The 26,067-nt window shown below is 38.7% G+C and overlaps 1 protein-coding gene across 4 annotated transcripts in view; it reads left to right on the top strand.

Annotated features, from left to right (window-relative positions):
• Positions 1-11,216: 11,216 nt before the first annotated feature.
• Positions 11,217-26,067, top strand: part of CCSER1 (coiled-coil serine rich protein 1) — a 1,392,355-nt gene continuing 1,377,504 nt past the window's right edge. For 2 of the 4 annotated variants that reach the window (XM_043871183.1, XM_043871187.1), the window contains exon 1: positions 11,217-11,632. The gene's annotated coding sequence lies outside the window, so the exon portion shown is untranslated. Of the gene's footprint in view, positions 11,633-11,853; positions 12,046-12,722; positions 12,824-26,067 lie in introns of those variants that run through there. The other 2 variants (XM_043871185.1, XM_043871184.1) reach the window with 2 other exon arrangements.

Genomic DNA, 26,067 nt, shown 5'->3' with positions numbered 1-26,067 from the left:
CCTGCAATGCGGGAGACCCAGGTTCAACCCCTGGCTTGGGAAGATCTCCTGGAGAAGGAAACGGCAACTCGCACCAGTATTTTTGCCTGGAAAATGTGGTGGAGAGAGGAGTCTGGCAGGCTACAGACCACAGGGTGGGAAAGAATCAGACATGACTGAGTGACTAACACTTTGACTTTCATAAACAATGCCCTCTTTAGGTACGGGGCAATGGATGGGGTGGGAGAGAGGGGACACAGAAGGACCCTTGTCCTCAAAATCTTCTATTTTAGTCAGGAAAACAAGCAATAAATAATAAGTACATATAATGTGCATTGTTTTAAAGAAAACTAAGGAAAAATAAAGCTGACAAGGGGGCTCAGAAGTGAATGTGAGTATTACGTGCAAAGTGGAAGATAAAAATTTAGGTAAAATGGCCAGAGAAGGCTTCAATGAAGTGACATTTGATCAAAATCTGAAAAAAAGTAAAGAAGTTATCCCGCATGGATCCAGGAGGAGAATCTACAGAGAAAAATACGACAGCAAATAGAGGTGGTTGTACAGGGTTAGGGTTGGGGGGAGATATGATACGCAGGGCCTTTAGACCATTCTAACAACTTTTACGTGGAGTGACATGGGATGCCATTATAGGTTTTGAGCAGAACAGTGGCGTGATCTGACTTAGATTTTAACATGGTGGTTCTGCCTTCTCTTTTGAGAATATGAGGGGCAAAAGCAGATGTCAAGATCAGGACTATCACAATAACCTAGGTGAAGGATGACGGTGGCGAAATGAGTCATAGCCTGAAAGTTTTTGAGAAGTGGCTGAATACTTCATATAATGTGAGGATAAAACCAGCAGGATGGGCTGCCACATTAGATGTGCATTGTAAGAGAAAAAGAAAAACTTTTTCTGTAGCAATCACCCACAGATCTTCAACACAGCTGCAAGAATAGAAGCTGCCACTGACCATGATGGGGAAGATGGCATGCAGAACAGGTTTTCAGAAGAATTCAGAGGTTTTGTATATTTTTAAGCTTCAGATGCTTCTATAAACAAGCAGAGATGTCAAAGGGAAAGTCAGACATGAGTTAGGAGTTCAGGGCTACAGATATTAATGTGGATGTCGTAAGCATTCAGATGGTGTTGAAACTCTGAGCCCAGATGAGCTCACCAAAGAAGTGAGTATAAAGAGAAGGCAAAAGTTTAAGTCTTGAATCTTGGAACACTCCAAATGCAGAGGTCATGGAGATGAGTTGAATAAAAACAGGGGACTATGGCGTCCAGAAGCCAAAGTGAAGAAAGGTTTCAAATAGAAGGACATAACTTGAATTATATTAATTTATGATTTATGATTTAGTCACTTTGACTCTTCTCTTTCCTCACCATATACACCCAGTCCTCTGTACTCCTTTATTTTGTTTTGTTTTTTCTATAAAATATATTCATGTAAGTATGTATCTCAACAGAAAGGCAGAATCAATACGAATGATATGGGATAAAGGATTTATTATAGGGATCAGAACTTATGCAGCTATGGGAGCTGGGGCTAAGTCTATGGCAGTTTTTTGCCACTGCCCGAATGGTGGACTTAAAGTCAGTGAGATCAGCAGTTGGGAAGAAAATCTATGTGGACTTATGGTCAGCTCAGACAGACTGGAACCCTTAGGATAAACTGGATTTCCAAAAGACGATCACTGCCCACATCAGCTAGGAAAAACTGGCTAAAGTGGACTCCCAAAAGACCATCTCTAGCTACTTCTGTCTCATGCTACCTCCAACTTCACCATTACAAGGGATATGCAGTTAGTGATGTGCAGAAAGACCCTTCACAATGATGCCTTCCTCGAGCTTGTACACACACACTCTGAGAGGATGAAGATCTAACAAAAGCTGAGGGAGCTATAGGCACAGCTGCTGCTCCAAACCAAACAGGGGGTGCTGGCAGATCGACAAGGAGCATGAGCTGAAACAGCACCTGGCTTCCTACACTGGTCTTCAGTATGTAACACAGCTGTTGCTTTCTTTTGTCTTAAAAAAAATTTATTGGAGTTCAGTTGGTTGACAATGTTGTGTTAGTTTCAGGTGTAGAGCAAAGTGACTCAGTTATGCAAACATTGATACATATACCCATTCTTTTTTTAAGATTCTTTTCCCATATAGATATCATTACAGACTATTGAATAGAATTTTCTGTGCTATATAGCAGGTTCTTATTACTGACCTATTTTATATAGAATAATGTGTATATGTCAATCTCAATTTCCCAATTTATCCCTCCCCCTTATCCCCTGGTAACCATAAGTTTCCTACTGCATCTCTTCCTTTCAGATCTCATGGATACTTCTCTTTTGGCCAAATCTGAAGCAGAACCATATTGGTAAGGGAATTCTGGGAAATACAATTCCAGTTTTAGCTACATCAACACAGCACAAAGTCACTCGGATCCAAAATGTGCCAAAGTAAAATGAAGACTGAGTTAACTATTGTGATCATCTGTTGTAATGTCTATTATTGGGCTGCTATTTCCTTGAAAGCAAGGAGTAACTGCTTTTATATACCCTTTTTGTTCCATAGTACATTGTATTCTAATTGTTTATTTCCATGACTATCTCAATTGCAAGAATTTCCCCCCAATTTTAGTTTCCCTAATATTTAGTTTGTGTAACATATGCAATACAAACCTGCTGATGACTACTTCACATTTACTTTCCTATGATTCTAAGTAAAAATGTTTTATAGATACTAAAGAACACAAGATTGGTAAAAAATTAATACAGTTAATCTAGATTTAAAAATTATTCTCATATACCTCATTAGTGAATACTCCTTCAGCACGCCTAAACTGACTCTCCTGTTAATTTTATTTTGGTTTTCTAGAGAAAAATCAATGTGTCATTTGCTGATGCGTGACCAGACAAATGATTATGATTTATTTATCTAGGAATCTTCTCCATCCTGGACTACTTGTGAAGTTATTTCTTGATGAGTTTTCTTTTCTCCCCTTTTAAATTTCTATATTTTCAGAATAATGTTCAGTATTTGTTTCTTATGATTCAACCGTGTACCATAAGCATCTGCTGATGAAAATCTCATGTTATATTTCAGAGATGTGATATCTTATTGTCTGGAGCTTCTATTCATAAATATGCCACAATACATGGAGAAAGGGCTTCCCTGATAGTTCAATTGGTAAAGAATCCACCTGCAATGCAGGAGACCCTGGTTCAATTCCAGGGTTGGGAAGATCCCCAAGAGAAGGGATAGGCTACCCGCTCCAATATTTTTGGGCTTCCCTGGTGGCTCAACTGGTGAAGAATCCACCTGCAATGTGGGAGACCTGGGTTTGATCCCTGGGTTGGGAAGATTCCCTGGAGAAGGGAAAGGCTACCCACTCCAGCATTCTGGCCTGGAAAATTCTATGGACTGTATAGTCCATGGGGGTCGCAAAGAGTTGGACACAAATGAGCAACTTTCACTTTCACATGAAAAAAACAGTAAAATGAAAAAACTAATAAATATTTTATTAATGAGTCTAAAAGGTAAATATGGTGATAAAAAGTACTTTATCTCATTCCTCCCTCATTCCTAGCATCAGTTAAAGCTCTTGGTAACAGCTGAGTTTATTCTGAGGTTTCTTGTATCTTCCACCATCTTTACTTTTGCTATGGTCTGAACATTTGTGTTCTCTCAAAATTCATATGTTGAAATTCTAATGCTCAACAGTATTAGGAGGTGGGGTTTTTGAGAGGTGCTTAGGTCATGAGTCTACCTTCGTGAAGGGGATTGGTGTTCAAAGAAAGGAGACCCCACAGAAATCCTGTATTGCTTCTGCCATGAGAGGACACAGGTAAAAGGTACTAATTTTGAATCAGGAAGAGTGCCCTCACAAGAACATAACTATACTGGTTCCTTGATCTTGGACTTTCCAGTCTTCAGAACTGTGAGAAATAAATCCCTGTTGTTTACAAGCCACTTAGTCTATTGTTTTATTATAATGGTGGAAGGAACTAAGACAATCTGTTACACTGTTGCATCAAAGTTCACCACACTGCTTCATATGACTGAATATTACTTATTGAGTTGTTACAGTGATGCCTGTAACCTTCATTTTTAAAGTCAATTCAGAAGAAAGATAGCTTTTAAAAGACTGAGAATGGTTTGGAGGAGAGTAAAGGCTCTAGAAGTAATAATGAACAACAAAGCTTCTCCAATATCGTGAAATGATAAACAGAATAAATCCTCAGTCATACACACCATGCTTTCTATCACTTGAGGACACAGTATTTTGCTTCTACTAGGCCTTAATATAATGACGAGCAAATAAGTCATGGGCCCACGATTGGCTTATAGTTTAGTGGGAGAGTTTTCTCTGGTTGGTAGGAGAAGTTAAAGATATAAGGCATGAGGTTTCAAGCTGCTGTTGCTGTCTTGACGATGGAGGGAGTCATGTGTAAAAGAAAGAGATCTCACTTGCATAACTGCAAGAAACTGAATTCTGCCAACAATGGAAAGAGCTCTAAGTATTTGTACCCCAGAGCCCCTAGATGAGAACTCAGTTTGGCTAACACCTTGGTTTCAGGCTTATGATAATAAGCAGACAACTAGCCACACCTTGTCAGAATTCTGACCTACAAAACTGTGATCTAATAAATTGCTATTTCTTTTAAGCCACTGTGTTTGCAGTAATTTGCTATGCAGCAGTGAAAATGCTCTTCATGGCTGCCTGGAGTAGATAGATTTGGAACTGGAGGATCTATTACCAAAGTGGCTCACTTCCATGGCTGGCAAATTGGTGCTGGTTGAATGGCGAGTCTGTTAGATGGTGCTGCGCACTAAAGGCATCAGTTCCTTCAACGTGGGCCTTTCCACAGTTTGTGTGGCTTCTGTATGACAGGTGATTAGGTCCTACAAGTAATAGGCCCTGGGAACAAGGATAAAGTAAATGGAAGTTTTTTGACCTAGCGTGGGAAATTATGTAACATGGTTTTTACTCTATTCTAGTGGTGGAGACTGTCACAAAAGTCTGCTGAGGTTCAAGAAGAATGGACATAATCCTCACCACTTCATCACAACAGTTTTGATGTCTCACTGTAAGAAGTGCATTAAAATGATAGGGAATATTTTGTATTTGAAACATATAATTACATAGTGATTTAATTATTCACTCCTATCTCAATACCCATTTTGTTTGTTAAAATATTAACATTTGAAGGAAAGTTGTAAGCGATGACAGCATAAAGAAAAGTATCGCACTCGAAGGGTAAGTCAGGGATTTGAATGTGTTTGGATACACACACACAAGTCCCATAATGACAAATGTTAAATGCTAACTTTAACTTAAATGCTAACTCTAACTTAATTTAACTAAGTTAAATGCTAACTTTAACTTAAATTTCTAGAAAACATTCAAGATGTTATGTACAATGAAAATAAAAATTAAGATCTATTTGAGCGAAAATGTGTTATTTTTAAGTTTAGTTAATATATCGTTAATTTGAATTATGCTACCACTTTCTTGAACACTGGTTCAATATATAGAAATATATAACATTAACTATAGTTAACATTTCCTGCATTGCGTAATTTGGTTTGTATTTCCTGTAAATGCTATGAAACCAGAAAAACTATTATACAAAATTTAGGCAACTACTTCATTACAGAATTAAGTACTCATTTAGGTTTATTTTCTCAGAAAGTGAATACAATTCAGTATTATTTTTATTTACAGAATATAATAATAAGTAAACATGATGCAATAACATTAGTCCGTAGCAGATCTAGACTGAGCGGAAATATACAAATTATTCCTCTCCATCTTCCACATTTGGATGATTAAAAAATAATTGAATCTCATTACTGTGTGAACCAGACATAAGGAAACCACAATTCAATTTATGATAGCATATGCATCCACTAGTGAAATTAAAATTATGGTCAACAATGTATAGATTTGGTAAATTAAAAATTAATTCCATCTTGTGTAACTTCATAAGTGTAGAATATGACAATATAAGAGAAGCTTTATATAAGTGACAAAAGCTATGAAATGCACTTTTCACATTTTAATTACAATTCACATGTCTGTATCTCCTGCTGTGATGTTTTGTTAAAAAGACATCTCATTTGTGAAACTGCCAGTATAGAAACTGACAGATGGCAAGACCAGTTTCCAACCTGCTTAAGTACTGGTTTAATATGGTTTAGTTTATTTTATTATCATTGTCTATTTTTTACTAGACATCTAAATAGTAAAGAGTACTATTTTAATTTTGTTATAGCTCATCTATTGTTATAATTAGATCTATTTATATGATTCCCATAGATTTAATGTTACTGTTTCAGCTTTTATCAATATACTATTTTAAGATATAATTTAACTGATGATTTCTCTAAAAAAATGTGTCAAGTTCTATTTATTTTAATGAAATGCCTACAAACACATAGATGCCTGGGGACAGTCATGATAGGACAACTCAAATGTCCAATGAAAAAAATCTCTTTGATAGATGAAACTCATAGACATCAACAAATGAACCATTAATTGGGTTAAATATTTTTTTAATATTGCAATCAGAACAAAACAAGTATTCAAACATGAAAATTACCTCATATGAAGGTAAGAAAGCCTGAGATTATTTTCCATAAGATCTTATTGATCACATTTGGAAATAGAAACAAAGATAAGGAAATTATATGCCAGTAAAAGTCTCTACTGGTGAATCTGCTTATAAAGACTCCTTTGGTTTCATGTTGATAAACATTTTTTAATACAGTTGATCCTCCTTAAATAATTGAGAGGTATAAATTCAGAGAACACCATTGTTGGTCTCAGTTCTCCTTGCCTTCTGGCTCCTCGACTTTTCAGCTCTCTAAATTGGATAGTCTCCTCTGGAAATTAAGGATTTCTACAGTTGCTGGTTAAGTGATGCCTCTCCACATACTCTGCTTTCCATCCAGTCAGCCCATTAAATGGGCTTAGAATTAGATCGCTTTGTAAACCTGGGATATGGTAGCCCAGTGACATGGACAGTGACTTACTTTCACCTTAATAGTCTTGCAACCACAGCTGCCCCATGGGATGAATCCTGGGTGTCTGTGTAGTTCCTAGATCAAAGACAGCTCATGCAGTGAGTATTCTGACACAGTCATCTGGGCTTAGCTTCTGGCGAGGATTCCTCTCTGAAATCCTGGGCAGTTGACCTGACTGGCCTGTTAGTTTCCTCCACGGAACAAGGGAAATGATAGACCTGCTGTTCTGTCACCAGGCAGAATTTCTGTTGCAAAAAGACAGTTTACCAAGTTATATGAACCACTACCAGATTTCTGGAAAAAAAAAAAAATTCTATTTTAATGTTTTTTCTACTAGTTCCCTGTCTACCTGACAGGTTGCCCCAATTAAGAGTTTGCCATGTTAAAACAGAGTTTTTCCTGTGCTCTCTGGAACCCAAACTGCAGTTGAATCAGTCATTCTCTCTTTGGTCCCACACTTTCACCCCAGTCTTTGGTGTTGAATCCAGTGTAAATTCCAGTCTCAATCTCCACTAAAGGCTCTTTTTGCTCTAAGGTACCCATAATGCCCCCTTAACTTTATAACAGTTGTCACAAAAAGACATGGAAAAAGTTCTAAATGTTAATTCCATATTCAAAAAATTTTTCATTGTATTTCTTTTATTCTATCAGGCTAACGCAAAGGGGAGAAATGGTCATTATTTAACTTTCTTCATAATGATTGGATAATCATGATAGAATATGAAGTGAAAGAATGATAAAATAACTAGGACATAAAAAATGCAACCTTAAATTTGTTTCTAAGACTTTGTCTACAAACATTGTTTGCAAATGTTTTGAAATTAATTCATTTTCTGAAACATCGTATGACTTTTATTATAGTAATAGGATTGGAAAGAAAAATTATCTCCTTTACTTCCCTAGGCACTAATTTTACTTTATAGGTACCACTACTGAAAATTTCTAATTTGGCTCTTCACTTCAGTGGGAATTCAGTGCACATAAGGGGCACATATGTAATTGGCAACCTAAATTTTCTGCTTTCATCAAATGGTGCAATGCCAAATCTTCATTGAACTTGCCAGTTAAATACACTTGGGAACCAAACAGCAGAAAGCATGAGAGATGAAAATGAACAAATTGGAAAGAGTCATTAACTTTCTGTTTTCCTATCACAACAAAAATTGTATCATGAAAATGCAGCAAAGTGGGAAATCCTACATGAAACATTAAACAATCATAAAAGAGAATAATTCATATACTTAACATCTGATATGTTGTTCATTATAATTTATAAATAGGGTTTCTAGTACAGATTTTTTTCAACAAAATATGAAATAGTTAAAATGAACAAACTTTTCAGAAATGTATTTTAGGTTACATATTTCCATATGTCTTACTGGTTGACTATATGAATTTATTTGGCAAGCAAAATTGTTATAAAATTAAGCAAGAAACGTTGGCTTTATTTAATACTTTAATAAATAAAAGCAATTGACAAATTTTCATGGTTCTCACTAATTATGAATCCAGTTGAGAGTGTGAAAATTACAATCAGTTGTGGCTACCAAAAGTGCCTTTGAAATATCTGGCCTAATGCATAATTTTGAACTATGCAGAGTCATTATAAATTGTCATTATTGGTGACAAATGAATAGGAAACTGAAATAATAAAAGCACCAAATACTTGATTGAGCATCATCCTTAAAGGAGAAAACCTTTTTTCTTAAATGCCTATTTTTAGCTCTTAAATAAACCATATACTTGTTTCCTAGGTTCAAAGTTCAGGACTATCTCTTGTACAAAATATCCTTTTGCAGTGATAGCAGGATTCCTTTTGTAAGGACTTTGGGGGAAAGTTTCCTAACTTTTTTCATCTACAAATCCAAGTAGTGAAGGCTTTTTAAATCCTTGTGCTCCTTGTGCTCAACTGTGTCCGATTCTTTGCTGCCCCATGGGCTGTAGTCCACAAGGCTCCTCTGCCCATGGAATTTTCCAGGCAAGAAAACTGGAGTGGGTTGCCATTTCCTACTCCAGGAGATCTTCACGATCCAGGGGTCGAACCCGCTTCTCTTGCATCTCCTGCATTGGCAGGTGGGTTCTTTACCAGCAGTGCCACCTGGGAAACCCTAAAAAAAAAGGACATTTTTGTAAACTGATATTGCACTAGAAAAAAGGAGAGAAGCAGAAGGAAAATGACGAGAGACTGTGGATCAGCTAATCTCATAGTTACTGAAAGCTATAAAGAAACTGTAAGATTTAACTAAGCAAGGTGTTCTGAATGGGAGGTGGTGTGGACAGCAGTGTAAGGCAGTGTTCCCGCTGCATCACTCAATTTGTATATGACCAAAGCTTAACTACCTACCCTCCCCAAACCTGATTTTCCTGATCTATGTAATTGAAGGAAGGGTAATAGGTTCTTCACAGGGCCTACACACATTAAATGTCAATGACCTTTGTTAGTATATCTGTTTAATAATGCTTGATCAAAGGAGTTCTCATGCCCTGGATTTTTATGTTATTGATGTATTGGTCTACTTGTCCCAACTTTGCTGCCCTTTCTTGATTATATGCTTCAGCCACCTTTAAACTCTTTGTATGAGACATGGGAGAATTAGGGAAAAAGAAAATGGATGGTAAAGATAAAATAAATGGAGAGTATATTATAAGCCAGCACACTCCAAAAACCCAAGGATGTAGCAACAGCCATGTTGTTGTTGGTTAGTCATTAAATCATGTCAGACTCTTTGATACCCAATGGACTGTAGCCTGGCAGGCTCCTCTGCCCACGGTCATAACTACTAATAAAGAGAGAAGATATAATAACTGAGTTGTCAAAGGTAGCCTTCTAGATGCTCTTAAGTTCCTTGTGGCACATTTATGAGAAAAAGTTTCCCATGGTTGTCACCCCAAAGTGAGGTTGTCCCCATATCAAAATACACATCGACCACTAATACTCATTCAAAAAGTACAATTTGCTTTTACACTCAATATATCCACATTTGACAAGTCAGAGTGTGACCAAATTATTTATAATGTGTGTATACACACACACACTCTTGAAAGAAGCATAGATTGCTTGATTCTTGGAAGCAGTTTGCCAATACAGTAGAGCACCAGATCATAAAATCATGTAATCTGAGCAGGAGTCTAGTTAGAGGGTAAGGAAGGTGATGTCAGGTGTACAAACTTAACACTGGGGATGTATTTGCTATCTAGAAATAGTCCTACAAGCCACCAGAATTGGCTAAAAAAATGTTTCCAACACACACACACAGAGTTAAATGCATTCCCTCTGCTGTATTGCCTGCTAAAGACATAAATATACAGGAGTGGAGATAAAGAGGGATGAATGGGGGAGTTCAGGACCCAGGGCAAATCTAAAAGGAAATGAGGCAGTGCAATAGGAGAGAGGATCAAGGGAAAATAAATTAGGTAAGCAACAGCATCATGCATCAGAAGTCTTCTCCATCACTAAACTGGCTACATTTCTCCAGAGGGCCATCAGTCAAATGATGTCAAAATGGTAACTGGTTCTGTTTGTAATCCCTGTGTTGTCAAGGACCATCTGTGTAACAACACAAGTTCCACTCCAGGTCACAGTCCCAATGCTTTCATTATCCTACAGAAGAGTTGAGGACTGTAAATATTTGCTGGGAGGTATCATGGGCTTCGAGGAAGGAAATCAGGTTTCTTTCCTTGCCATCTTTGAGGGAGAGACGTGTCAGAATGTTAATAGGCTGTGTGAGAAGGAAAAGGGGAAGAACCTCACAATTTCTTCCTTGAAAGGGGGAAGAGAAATAAGATTACAGCGGTGCTTTGGAGAGAAAATATTGAGTGCATTCTCAGTATTAACGCGTCCTCTCCGCAGAGCTTCAGATTTCCTGCCTTCCCCAGTTTTGACCTGCCAGTGCCCTCGGACTCTTTGCATGCACGAAGATGGGCTAAGAGGAAAGCCAAGTCAGCACGGTCTGATTCGGCTACCCCTAAAACGAAAACTCAGCAACGGGCCAGCAGTGGGTGTGCGCGCGTTAATGCGTGAGTATGCGTGCGTGGTAACCCGCGGACGCAGTTGGCCGGGCGCCGCCCTCGGAGCCCCCGCCCCCGCCCCCACCCCACCCCCACCCCCACCCCCACCCCCGGCCCCGGCCTAACCCCTCCCCCCACCCCGACCTTATAAAGGCAGCGCTCGCCGCCGCCCTCCTCACAGTCTGGGAGCGCGGCCTGCCAGAGAGGTGGCTCTCTCGTCCGCTCCTCAGTCACACTCCGCGCACTCACACACTTGGAAGCGCCTCCCCACGTCCCTCCCCTGCCCTTCTCTCGCTCTGCTCTTCTCTCGCTCACCACAAATAGTCGCCGACCGACTGCCAATCCGCCTCTCTCTCCCTCTCTCCACAACATGACTGACTGGGAAGCGGTGGCTCAGGCAGAGCAGCTCTGCGGGCGCGGGCAGGAGGAGCAGGAGGATTATTAAATAACGCAGCTCCACTCTGTACTACTGGGAGTGGAGAGAAGGAGCCCAACATCCGAGAAGGGGAGGGAGGGCGGAGGAGGGGGACCGGGAAGGACAGTCCCGTGCCCCGAAGACATAAATCCCCGAGTGCCCGGGAGGAGCCTAACAAGCGGCGCGGAGCCCTCAAGGTAGTAACGCCCCCCGGTTGCCCCCGCACCCGGCGGGTCGCGCTTCGCGTCGCCGCGACACTGGGGTCGGCCCCGGGCGGACGCGGGGAGGACCGCCCGGCAGGTGACGGCGCCGTGCCCGGGCCGCCCCGGGGCAGCCCCCGCCCAGGCCCGGGGCGCCGGCCGTGGGCCAGGCGTGTGCGGCGCGGAGACCTGGCCTGGCGGGCGGGGTGGGAGGGAGGCGGAAGGGCTCGCTCGCCGCGGGCCCGCGACTCTCCGCGCGCTGCGTGGCCTTTTCCTCCGCGCTCCTGAGCGCTCGAATGACCGCGGCCGCGGCCGCCACTCCGGGGCGGTGAGGAGCGCGGCCGGTCGAGGAGGCAGGAGTTGGAGCAGGCTCGGGGCCGCTCCCCTCCTCCGCCACTCTCGTCCCGCAGGTAGGGGCGCCCGGGGAGCGCTGGCCCCGGGGACTGCGGGTGCCCGGGCGGGGGCGGCGGCGGGGAGGGAGAAGGGGGCGGGGAGCCCTGGGCTCCTCGGGGAGCCGCAGTGCCCGAACCTGGACGGCCCATTGCCTTCGCCCGCTGGTCCTCGGGCGCTGGCTTCCTGGATTGGAGGCGAGACCCTCCCCAGCGGCGGCAGGAACAGCAGCGACTTAGTGTGAACAAATTGCTTTGTGGTGGCGCATCCAGGGCTCCAGGGAGGGGTGTGTTTGTGTGTGTGTGTGTGTGTGTGTGTGTGTTTTCGCCCTCTGGACTAATCAAAGCGTTGGTTCACCTGGAGAGAAAATCAGTCCCGAGCTGAAACCGCAGGTGTCCCCTTGCTCCGCCTCCCCCACCTTCTGGCTTGTGTCCCGGGGACTCGTACACGCCGTGCTGTCAGGGGCAGGGTTGCGCGATGGGGTGACGGAGGGATTTGTGAATGGTGCTGCTCTGCGCGTGGAGGCTGAGTCTTGCTGATGTAAAGGAGGAGGGATCCAGAGTGAGAAGAAAGGCTATTTATGGCAAAGAGTTGTGAAATTTCTCGGGGTTTCCTTCCGTGTTTCCTGAGCTTCTCTGTCTCCCTCTCCTCCTCCATCTCAATTCCTCTCTCCCATCTCTCCCCTCTTCTTTCTCAGAATTAGAAGCAGTTCTGCTTTCCATCCCATCCCCACCCCCTTTCTCGTGGGACCTTGAATCTGAGATGAAGGAAGTCAGAAAATCACTTGCCATTTTACAGGTAGAAAAAAAACATGCTTTTTACAAGTTACTGATCCTTTGCCTTTTATATTTGTGTGTACTTGTCACGTCTCTTACCTCTTTAGGCCACCAATAATACTTACAGACAAAACATCTACTTGGTTTCAACAGCTTTCATTTCTAATATCTTTACAGTTGAATACCTTCCCACTGATATCGAACACATTTATACACCTAAGAAAGGCTGTTAACATAATGTGCACACATTTTACCATAAAGCTGGTTTTATTAAAAGCCTTGGGGAAGAAAGAGAAGCAGACAGCTAGGTGCGTTTGTATTGATTATTGCTGATTAGAATTAGAACTAGCTATTAAGAAAAGACCTAAAATACTATTAGTCGAGTCCACAACACAATTAGTTTGTTTCGGTTTCTTTTCCTGTTTGCTTTATAACAAGACAAAAATTCCAGACATAACGTGAAGCTTAGAGAGGTGCCTTAGAACAGTGTATACCAACTGCGTTTTAGCAAATTTATGTTTGTTCTATGAAAAATCTGTTTTCATAGAACCGTTTACTGGGTTGTAACTGATATAGTAGGATAGTGTCCTTATTATTTTAAATTTGGATGTCTCTAAGCAGCTGTCAAGCACAATGTTTTTAAAACATTGAAATTCTATGTTGTAACAACCAGTTCAATAATTTCATGGAGAAGAAAGAGAACTGACCAACTTACTGTCAGAGTGATTTGTTTTCATTTACTATTAATTAAGGAGCTCCTTTTTTGACCAAAACATGCCAACTGTTGATGTTTTCTTCCAGTGTGAAAGTAGCTTTCCTTAGCAGTTCTGTTTCGAAGACAAAGCAGAGTTAAGGATTTATTTTGATTTGATTAGATTTGTATTGGTTTAAAATACATTTTTAACACTGGAACATGTGCAGTTTTATTTGTTACGTTAAAACATGAACTGAGCGCCCTGGCTCTGAGTGTTGTTAACTTTCTTGAATCATTGGAATGTAGAAGTAATGGGGAATTTTAAAATGTACTTGATGGGCTATATTATTGTAGTCATTAAATAGTCATACTTATGAATACTTTTTTTGACACCATCAGAGGATCAGCAACTGTTTATTAATGATGCATTTTTATACTATAGAATGTTGATTTGCATTAAATCATGAAGTTGAAAATGAAAAAAAATATATATTATAGATGTTGGCCTCCTTATTGCATTTTATTATGCAACATAGTATTCATAATAAAGAGCCTGTCTTGTGCAAGGTACTATCTAGGTATTGTGGAGGAATGTAAGACTTCTTTGCCTCCTGCCCTTCAGGAGCTTACTCTCCAGTTGGGGAAAGTCCGATGTTCATGCTTGAACAGTTAACAAACCTTGACAATAAGAGATTGCATGTCTAATGAAGACTGCAGGAGTTCAGAGCATGACAATAACATTTCATACTGAATTTTGTCTGAAAAGGCTTCTGGGGTAGGTAAGACTTCCTTGGTTTTGATCTTAAAGGATAAATAGGATTAGTGACTTGTGGATAAGAATATAAAGTGTAAAATGCAAGTCTCCTTGAATTGTAGAAAAGAGCAAAAGATGTGAGAAAGAAAAGTTTGTTTGAAATAGCTTTTGATATTGCAAAGTGGTTGAATTTGTTGTGCAGAGTCGAAGGTGAGCCTGTTTTTGATGTACAACATTCTGTACACTGTGTTTTTGGAATTAGTTGTAAATATTTCTGTGCCTAAGAAGACAAATTTTTATTTTATCTTGCTTCTTAGTGAAAAATATACTCTCTATATATTAGAAAAATACATAAGTAGAGAATGCTTACCCTAAATATTTAAATATACCACCTCACACTAAAGTGTTGAATTTTATGTTAATAACAAGGTGGAATGTACATGAAGTGAGGTGTTTGAGTTATATCCTTAACCAACTCTCCTTAGCTTTGGTCTAAAGAAAAGAGTATGATATATGTAAAAGAACAACTGTATAAATAATGAGCAGTCACTGAATGCTTAATATTTTATTCATATAAAATGTAGAACTGATTAACATTTTCCACCATATTTTGCTTTAAAGTTGTTAGAATGCATTTGCATAATAGTTAAGCTATCCTTACATCATTTTCCTTGAATACATAGCTATGATGTAGGACCTTTGGAAACAATTTTAGAGTTGTAACAGTTTAAAGAATGTTTTAACTATCTTTTGGTAAATATATTGTATTACTAAAAAGATTGTGCTCTGTTTATAAGAGTGTGCGTTTTTAACTTAGTTACTTGTTCTTTGTATATATATTTGTTTTTATACAAACACAAAACTGTTTAGAATGCATTCCTCCATTTTAGGAACACAAGAGGTAAGATCTGAATTGACATTGAGCCTGTCTAATCAGTATGACATTCCAGAAGTATTTTCTGGTGATAGTAAGGAAATAATACAAATATTAGATACGACTTTCAGTAAATAACAGAATAGAATTACTTTCAGCTTAGTTGAATTAAAAGACTTATAATATATATTTTGTTGACAGTGAATAGATAAGTCATTACAGAAGTGAAAATCCTTTTAAATCACCAATTTCTATTCATGTAGGAATGGGATGATTTCCAATGTAGTCAAAGTACAGACCAGCGTATCTGTTAATTGGTCTGTTTTGAGTTTGGTTTTGGACAATATGTCACAGGTGTATCACTTTGATAATGTAATCTCTCCCACTGTTTGACTGACAGCTTTTGCATGATTTCCCTACTGGATAGTGACAAAATCTATTTGCTGTATATTAAGGACATATGCTTTTATCAGCAATATAATCTTCACTATGTGAGAGTGTCATTTAACAATAAAACATGAAGTCTGCAGTGGGAGAAGCAGAGAGAAAAGATGAGCAGATTGATGAAAGACACTAACAAAGGAAACATACTTCAATATGTAGCTTATGCTAAATATAATATAAAAATGTAAAGCTGACCAGTCTAAGCTGCAGTTGATACAGTACCGGGATATTGCTTTCAGTTCTTGCTTTAAATGACTGTATTTCATTTTAAGCTATTTTCATGGCTAAACAAAGTGGCAAAAAAAAAAAAAAGCAGTGGTTGAAATGTTTACTAGGGTATGTGGTTTTATATTAGAATTAAAAGAAATTCTGCTTGGACCTTTGACAGATAAAGTTTGTTGTTTGGCCAAATTCCTGGCTCTATATTTACACTAACCTAAAAATATACTTTTTGTTTTTTAATTATTTACACTGTAATAACAATTTTAAAATTTTGATTAAACTTACTACAATTCTTGAACACTGTAGCTGTGTTCTGATACTAAATAAAACCTAAAGGTCATTTATAAGGAAACATTCTGTTATCTAATGGCAAATTCTTAACCTAGAGTAGTAGTTCTCAAAATGTGGTTCCCTGGGCAATAGCATGAGTAAACTTGTTAAAATGCAATTCCATTAAATGATTGAATCAGAAATTCTGCATTGGGGTTTCCTGTGTGATTCTTGGGCTTCCCAGGTGGTGCTAGTTGTAAAGAACCTGCCTGCCAATGCAGGGGACACAAGAGACACAGGTTCAGTCCCTTGGTTGGGACGATCCCCTGGAGAAGACAGCCTAACCCACTGCAGTATTCTTGCCTGGAGAATCCCATGGACAGAGGAGCCTGGCAGGCTGTGGTCCATAGTGTCTCAGAGTCGGACATGAGTGAAGCAACTAAGCATGCACACACGTGTGATTCTTACACACTCTAAAGTTTGAGAATCACTAACTTAGAGTATTTTATAGTGAAATCTGAAGGCCATGTCTTCCGCCTGTTTTATATCTAAATACTTTCCTCAACTGGTAGAGATAACTACGCTTTAACTGTTTAAACCTAGAAAATATTGCACTCTCCATCAGAAGAATTTCGTCTTAATTGAGCTTTTTCTTTTTTAAAAAACTTAAATGACTTTGTAACTCATTGTTGATTAGGGAAGCAGTACATCAGTGTAGAATTTAACTGGACAATAATGAGCTAAGGCTGACCTTATTGGTAGTCATTTATAAAGCAAAAAATATGCACAATGTACAAAGGTTGACCGTCTTTAGTTTTGTTGACTCTTATGTGATATTTTTGGTCTTGGCATTTATAATCATTTTCTCTGTATAAGATTACAGTTATTTTAGCTGTGCAGTAGTAGCTTCACAAGTGTGAAATGTTCTCTCAAATGTTCTTACTGCTGAAAGAATTTTAGATCACATCTGTACCTCTTTCAAGATAAAGATAATGCGTTCAAATCCTATATCTCTCTTAATATCCTTCTCCCTTTCTTCTTCTTCCATCCTGGCCCCCAACCCCCAGGACTCCCCCACCCCTGCCTTTCAGATACAAGCTCAATCAGCCCTTCCCAAAGGAAAGCTTCCTTGGCCTTCTTTGCTGATCAGTGTCCCTTATATATATTGTTTTAGTTCCATGTTCTTCTTCCTTATGGTACTCATTGCAATTTAATTTTATGTGTGTTTGTGTATTTGGTTTAGTATCATCAAGAATTAACAATGGCCAAGACATAAATATTGAATAATTGTATCCCTTCATTCTAAGGATATTTTATGTTTTTCCAAAGATTGACCCTTTAAAAAGTATTTTAAAATAAAGGGAGTCCCTAGACTATATGAAAATATGGGTGTTGTTTTTATTTTGCAAATGATGAGATGTTTGTTAACAACAGCAGCAGTAGCTATCCTGTGCTGAACACTTCTTCCATGACAGACACTTATATTTGTTATGCCATGTAGTTCTCCTAACATTATAAAATTCTGTGCATATATTAGAGATGAGGAAACTGAGGTTCTATTCTGTGAGCTGCCAAACTACTGATACCAAATATTCATACTTTATTACAATACTTTGTAAATTATGAAATCAGTAGATAGAAGGCATGGAGTGTATTCAGTCCTTACTCCTGTTTTAACTCTGGGCCCAGCAATATCTGTCCATTATTCACTCTGTTGCTCCTCTCCTCAGTGATGCTGTTGCTGCTGCTTGGGTGATTGCAATAAGTGATGGAGAACTTTTAAGGCTGATAGTCCCATCTTTTTATTTCTCTTTTCAGTACTGATATATTTTGCTCTCAGTGCCATAATTCTTTTACCCCAACTAGTCAGAATCTCCCAAATTATTAGTGGAAGTTTAAGATGTAACCAAATATAGTTTTAAGAATAAGTGCCTATGTGTGGAGAATGGTCAAACATTAGATATTCTCCATATTTGGAAATATACAGCATATCTTTTGGCAAGGTACACACAGAGATTTCAGTACCTTGCTCAAGCAAAACTGATATTTCGTGCAGCCTGTTAATTCAGCTTGTCTCCCATGAGAAAAAAAATTGCCTATCAGTTTAGTTTCTTTTGACTTTTAATCTTCAACTTATTTACTTAAATATGGCTTTAATCAGTGTTCAAATGTTTGAAGCAAAGGAACTATTTTGAAGTATTTATGTATTATGATTCTGTAGAAGTCCATGGTCAGCATTACATTTGCTTTTTCTGAAGCTTTCTATTAGACTAATGGACAAAATTATATATTTCAAAATGTGTTTAAGTCAGTCAATAACATGAATAAAAATAGGTGCATATAACAAAAAGAAAAAATGGTTGTTTTACTGAGTATCTCACTTAAGGCCTGTTTTGTAGCTTTTTGTCAGAATCTTTATCTGCCACTGGAATTGTTTATCAGAGCCCTCAGCCATGCTCCTGATTTATGAGCATTCCTTCTATGTAGTGGAAAGCTTGGCATCTAGTCCAAGACCTTAGGACTTAATATCAAGCCACCCTTGATGTCCAGCTCTAATGTTATAGCATATTTTTAGTATTGCTTCTTTCTTATAACTGAAACTGATTTCTCACTTAATATTGTCCCCTACATCTTGGTAACTTACTCAGTATCACCATTTCTCATAGCATTTGAGCACAGACTTTCTTTGACAGAGCCTTCTTTATTTTTTAAGGACTGGGTTTATGCCTGTGAAACCATTTCATTTCCCAAGCTCTTTCATCTGCCTGCAGACTCTCCCCTGCCTTGTCCCCAGTAACTAGTTTCCTGGACTTCTAAAACGTTCCAACTCTGAGAGGTATGCTTCATTCCCAGTACTCACTCTTAGACCTTCATGATGCCAACCTCTTAGGGCATATTGTTGTTGTTGTTCTGTCGCTAAGTCATGTCCGTCTCTCTGTGACCCGTGGATGCAGCATGCCAGGTTCCTCTGTCCGTTTCATGCCCATTGAGTTGGTGATACTGTCTAACCATCTCATCCTCTGCTACCTTCTTCTCCTTTTGCCCTCAGTCTTTCTGAGCATCAGGGTCTTTTTAAATGAGTTGGCTCTTTGCATCAGATGGCCCAAGTACTGGAACATTAGCTTCAGCATCAGTCCTTCCAGTGCATGTTCAGGATTGATTTCCTTTAGGATTGACTGGTTTGATCTCCTTGCTGTCCAAGGGACTCTCAAGGGTCAGCACAATAGGAAAGCATCAGTTCTTTGGCTCTCAGCCTTTTTGATGGTCCAACTCTCATATCCATACTTGACTACTGGAAAAACCATTGCTTTGACTATGTGGACTTTTGACAGCAAAATGGTGGCAGGTTTTTAATATGCTGTCTAGGTTTGTCATAGTTTTCCTTCCAAGGAGAAAGTGTCTTTTAATTTCATGGCTGCAGTTATTGTCCACAGTGATTTTGGAGCCCAAGAAAATAAAATCTGTTACTGCTTTCACTCTCTCCCCTTCCGTACGGCCCCACCCCGTGTAGGTTGGTTGGACTTCTTGGAAGTATTTACAGCTGGGGTTGTATTGTGCTTTACAGACTGAAGGGCAAGTCTAGTTCCAGGTTCTGATCATCACCAGATTGCTTCGTTTTGGTACATGTTATCTTCTTTTATGTGGCTGTGTCCCACTATAGAGCTAACTCATTCATCATCATTGACAGCAAACATTTTGTAAATGCTTATTATGTATGTCAGTCTGTTTCAAAAAGGATGTACCTCCTGTGGTTCTTTAACAGTGTAATCCACATAAATGGAATACAGATTTTTCCCTGTCTGGTTTGTTTCTGTAATTCTAAGTGAGTTGTTTATTTCAAGATGACCTGGCTTTTCTTCATTCTGCTTTATAACCTTATTTGAACGTAATATAGTTGGAATGTCAAACAGCTGAAGAAAGATACTCTGGGTGGTTTGATGCCTTCTCTAATTTTCCCCATTTGTTAACAAAAACTAGAGGTATTCCTGAGTTTGGGAAGTGTTTGGTAAGCCAGGTATACTGCCTTAATTCAACTTCCTTATCAACTAAATTCAGACTAGCATGTCATATTTCTTATGTATCTGTTCACTGCAGTTAGGTTTTTCCTGGAAAGTTAAATACTATGATTCTGTTAGTGAGTTGTTATTGCTTTTGTTTGTGACTTTTTTTGTATTTTGCTTGATTTTGGCAGTAGCAGCAATTGATACATCATAAACCAATGCAAGATTTACAAATAAAACCAAGCAAGTATAAAAACATGGTAGAAACAAATGCAGATATAGGCTTTGACATTCTAGTCAATTCTTTCTCAACTATTTTTATTTGTTTGATTGTTTTTGTTATTTATAGATATATAAATTACCAGAGCATTAAGTCATTAAGTCTGAATATATGAAATGTGTTTAGTGAGTACTCTTTAATATAAAGTATTATTTAGAACATTCGGGAAAAACTTGAAAGACATCATACGTGAAGCTTAAGAAAAGGATAAACATACCTCTATATAAAAATCAAATTCAATGTTAGAAATGCAGACTAAAAGTAACTTATTTCATGTAAAGTTTTGAAATGTCTTACTGATAATAAAACCAACAGGTCAGTATACCGTAATTCCTAAATTTTCAAAGGAGTGCTACCTACTGGGAAGATAGCTCAAGCAGAGTTATTTGATTTTGTTTTCAATTTTTAATACTATATTCATGTGCTGCTGCTAAGTCACTTCAGTCGTGTCTGACTCTCTGCGACCCCATAGACAGCAGCCCACCAGGCTCTGCCATCCCTGGGATTCTCCAGGCAAGAACACTGGAGTGGGTTGCCATTTCCTTCTCCAATGCATGAAAGTGAAAAGTGAAAGTGAAGTCGCTCAGTCATGTCTGACTCTTAGCGACCCCATGGACTGCCGCCTACCAGGCTCCTCTGTCCATGGGATTTTCCAGGCAAGAGTACTGGAGTGGGTTGCCATTGCCTTCTCTGTATTCATGTGCAAACAGACCCAATAAAACTGAATGTATTGATTAATAAATGAGTTTCTTAAAAGTTAGAATGTACCTCCTTGAGTGGTAATTTTAAAAATAAAGTACAGATTACTAAATTGGGTCATAAAAAAGCATTATAAATTTGTACAGCAAACATATAAACTTGCAGCAACATTATGGCTAAAATTAACTTTGAGGTATATTTCCTACAGTGTTCCTCAGGGTGTAAATATGGTGATATTGGGAAACATCTTCATCAATACCAGTTCATCTTTTGAAAGGGTGAAGGGTTCTGCAGTGGGAGGGTCTAAGCTGATGACAGGGAAAGTGTAATATGAAGCATCCCACGGGGACATTTTGAGGGTCCCAGGTCCAAGTCCTGCTCAAAACACTGAAGGGATAAAGACACTACAGTATTAACTATCTAGTGAAGAGTAGGAAAGAATTGCCTTCCAGGATATTTCTGAGGACAATCAGGTTCATTGGATGATAATGAAGGAAACACATAGCCCCAGAATCTAATATAGGAAGTCATTTGATGATGTATTGTATTTTAAATACCAAAAAGTTTAAGTTGAATATGGGATAGGTTGGTATATTTGAAGTTCTGGAGATCTCCAACCGCACTTCCAACAGGCTAGTCCTCAGTCTCTCTAGTCATCTTTGAGGCAAGGGAGCTCTCCAGGGTACTAGATTCTTGCTGAAATCCTCTCTTGCACAATAATGCAAAATATTTTGTTGTTTTTGTTTTTTGCTTATCATAGCCTTTCATAGCCATTGCAGATGTTGCACCATTCACTTGAAATGACTGACCTTCCATCATTTGACTTATTCTTGTGAGTCCTTCAAGGCTCAGTGCAAATGTAAGTTCAAGGATGCCTACTTCAACCCCATGTAAGAAGCCTGTTCTGAGTTCTAATAGCAGGCTGTGTATATCACTATCAAGTCTCCATTTAAAGTATCATAATTTACTGCTTGCTTATGCTTCATGCCCACTAGATTGTAGACTTAATGAGGGCAGAGTTTTGTGCTTTATTCTCTTTTTCAAACAGCTCATCTAAATCAGTGATGTGAAGATCCTTAGTAGTTGATTAGTAAATGAATACTGCTTTAGAGTAGCTTGAATATTGTCCATTTTATGTGAACAACTCCCAGGACTAACCACTGTCCTGAGTCATGTCAAGATTCACTTTGAATATTTCTCTTTATGGCTTTTTCATGGACTAAAAACTTTTTTAGGTTACTTGGTTCTTAACTTGAAACCAGATATCCTAAAATGGCTGCAAGTCTTGAAAAAAAAAAAAAATGAAAGGACTGGAGGGACTATGGCATACATACCAGGGGCATTAGGGTATCAGTGAGGTTTAAAGAAAGTAGCATAGGCTGATATGGAAAATGGGGGCCAAAGAACTGACTGGTTTGTCATATTGTTGAACAAGAATCCCAAACATTTACTTCACATTCATTTTAAGGCTTCTGGAATTTGGGGTCTCCTCTCAATTTCTATAGCCCAGATATCCATTTTGAAATGTTTGCAAATCTGAGGTCACGTGAGGATAGTAGAATTCTTCAGCTGAATAAACAAATGTTGCTAGTACCTGTGTATATAATGGTTGATGAAACATATGGTTTTTGTCCTCCTGAAGCTTACAGTTTAGTTTTCAATTGTAGTGCCCAGTACTTGGTGAAAATGGAACTTAGAAGACGTCTTTTCTCTTTTCATAGCCGCGTTAGTGACTTCTTGGACTTCCTTCTGTACGTCTGCTTGTTTGCAGTACCCCACTCACACATGCCATTGCTCTGAATGTGCCGTGCGGCGGTACGTGATTGTCATCATGGAAAAACACTTCTGCTTACATGTAAGATGTCCTGTCACTGATAGGATGTAGATTTACTGATCACTTTAACATGATTGGTAAATTGTATACCTGTCTATATCTTCCCTTATAGGGACAATTGGAGAGTAGTTGAGGTACCATCGTTTTTCATTTGGTCAGAAATTCCCTATAATTCAAGTGCATGAACAGTAGGAAATGGTTGTGTGGTCTTTTTGTGGGGGATATTTTCACTTTATAATTATACTTCTCACGTTTTTGAAGTATACGTAATATCTATCCTGTATGTCATGCTGTTTCTCTTCCTTGTTTTGATTTTTTTCTTTTACCTATTGCCAGCAGGAATGTTTCAATTATGAAGCATAAAAAGAAAAGTATATATTTTAGTGATTTTTACTTCTTGAGAAATCTAGTTATATAACTCAGAGAAAAATATGGATTCAAAATAACAGTGTAAAACAAAGAGTTTTAAAAGTGTTAAAAAAGAAAGCAAAATTTTTCTATAATCATCTTGAGTAAACTCATAGATTGGAAAGCTAGTAATTTCTTTATTAAATATTTAGAATTATGCCAAATAATATTATCATAATTAATTTTAGAGATTAAAAATCACTAGTCATTTTTGAGTAATACTAGAGATGAAACACTCCTATAAGAACTATGGTTTAATCCGTCTAAAAGAAAAGTTGTCTTAAAACTTTTCAAGGCTGTATATGGTGTGTTCTCACAGTTTAGGTATTTTATAATGTCACTGTTAGGAGATAGAGGTGATTTTAGGAATCACGTGAATCATCTGTGTTGTGTAAGCACAGCCCTGGGACTCTTCAGCCCTCAGTCAACCCTAGGACTCCTTTGAGACCAAAATTGATGATTGACTCTTAAAGTGTGGTCATGAAAACATGGGGACCTGCTGTGATTACATTTTCTTTTCCTCTTAAGTAGAAGAAGGTAATTCACTTTACACCCCCACCAAAACCATATTAAGTGCTTGTACAAATATCACTGAATTAAAAATTACTTTTGTAGAGTACTACTGTCTGACATTAAGTCAAAACTTGGATCAGTCATTGTTGTCTATGTACATTTACAAAAATACACATGTATGTATTAATGTAATTTCTTATAATGGGATTTTTTTAATAAAATTTTTTCCTAGTAATGCATGTGTTTTTAGCCTTTTTATTTTTGAAGGGAAGAGGTGAATCAGTTAGTGAATCAGTTAGTTAGCTTTCCAGAAGAACAGACCAATTGTATACATATTTATATCATCTATCTATAAGAAGATTCACTTTAAGGGATAATATATATGATTATGGTGGCTTGCAAATCTGAAATCTGTAGGGCAGGCCAGCAGGCTGGAAACTCAGGCAGGATTTCTATGTTACAGTTTGAGGCAAAATTCCTTCTCCAGGAAATGTCAGTTTTTGCTTTTAGGCCTTCAGCTGATTCAGTGGGACCCACCCACGTTATTTAAAGGTAACCTGCTTTCAGTTCAGTTCAGTCACTTAACGTCAAATGTTTATAGACATTAACCATGTCAAAAAATACTTTTCACAGCAATATCCAGACTAGAGTTTGACCAAACAACTGGGCACCATATCTAAGTCAAAATTTCACATGCAGTTCAATCGTCACAGAGGACGAGGGGTAATATGTTCACAAGCAAGCCCTTTGTAGTTGACATGGTAAGTTTGTGTACACATGTTTTTCCTTTGGCTGGATACTTCACCTTTGGTCATTTGCTTGTACTTGTAGACGTAAGTCATCATTCATTGGTTCCTTATATGTCCTGTTCAGTTCAGTCACTCAGTTGTGTCTGATTCTTTGCAACCCCATGGACTGCAGCACGCCAGGCTTCCCTGTCCATCACCAACTCCCAGATCTTGCTCAAACTCATGTCCTTTGAGTTGATGATGCCATCCAACCATCTCATCCTCTCTTGTCCCCTTCTCCTCCTGCCTTCAATCTTTCCCAGAATCAGGGTCTTTTCCAGTGAATCAGTTCTTCGCATCAGGTGGCCAAAGGATTGGAGCTTCAGCTTCAGCATCCATGACTCCAATGAATGTTCACGACTGATTTCTTTTAGGATTGACTGGTTTTGATCTCCTTGCAGTCCTAGGGACTCTCAAGCATCTTTTCCAATACCACAGTTCAAAAGCATCAATTCGTTGGTGCTCAGCTTTCTTTATAGTCCCACTATCACATCCATACATGGCTATTGGAGAAACCATAGCTTTGACTAGATGGACCTTTGTTGGCAAAGTGATGTCTCTGCTTTTTAGTATGCTGTCTAAGTCTGTCATGGCTTTTGTTCCAAATGATTATACCTTCTGTAATCATTTCTCAACAGTGCAGTGTGTTCAACAGACAATACTAGGCAGTTGAAAACTTCAAAAAGTGACTGAAAGAGGCTAAATCTTTAAGTGTTTTAATTCTAGTGGAAGAGACACAAGTATAATAGATTACTATGATAAGTAAATTTGTAGAGTGGAAATGTGCATTTTTTAATCATGACAAATATCATTTTCCCCATGAGCAATCAGAAAATAATTCATGTCAGTGGTTAATATGCCAAGTTACTATGCTTATTAGTTTAAGGATGACTCACGTGTAAAATTGGATTATGAATGCTTGCCCACTGCAGGTCCACTTCATTGACAGTGTTGGCCATGCATACTTTCATTTTAGCACATTAAAGGGTTTGTATTTGTATTCAGCGTATGCAAAGGTGATTCAGTATATACTCAAACAGGTCTGACAAGTGGGCTGTCTTGTTTTATTGATGATCGTGTATTTTATATAGCATAGAGCAATAAACATGCTCTTTACAGCTTCCAAATGGGTGTTTTCTCATAGCAGTTTCTCCTTCCAAAACTACATTTTATTTGTTTTATTTATTCAGTGAATATGAACTTGTCTGCCTGGCTTTTGAGGCCCTCTATAAACTTACCACACTTTACTAATCCAGATACAGATCTTCCACTTTGTTAAGGTCGTGTAACTTAGAACACTCTCAATTACACAGCATATGCATTTAATCCTTTCTGTTTATTCAAATCTCGGCTGTCATTACAGGCCTGACTCCATGAAACCTTCCATGACGACTCTAACCCGCCTGGGGTTTCCTTTGCCGTACTCTGGGTTGTGAGCAATACCTAGTTGGCACCAGACAATTAAGTACAGTCTGTTCTGCTACA

Source organism: Cervus elaphus, chromosome 17 (assembly GCF_910594005.1).
Source record: "Cervus elaphus chromosome 17, mCerEla1.1, whole genome shotgun sequence".
NCBI classification, from domain to species: domain Eukaryota; kingdom Metazoa; phylum Chordata; class Mammalia; order Artiodactyla; family Cervidae; genus Cervus; species Cervus elaphus.
The sequence above is the reverse complement of the archived record's forward strand: the minus strand, read 5'-3'. Positions and strand labels throughout refer to the sequence as shown.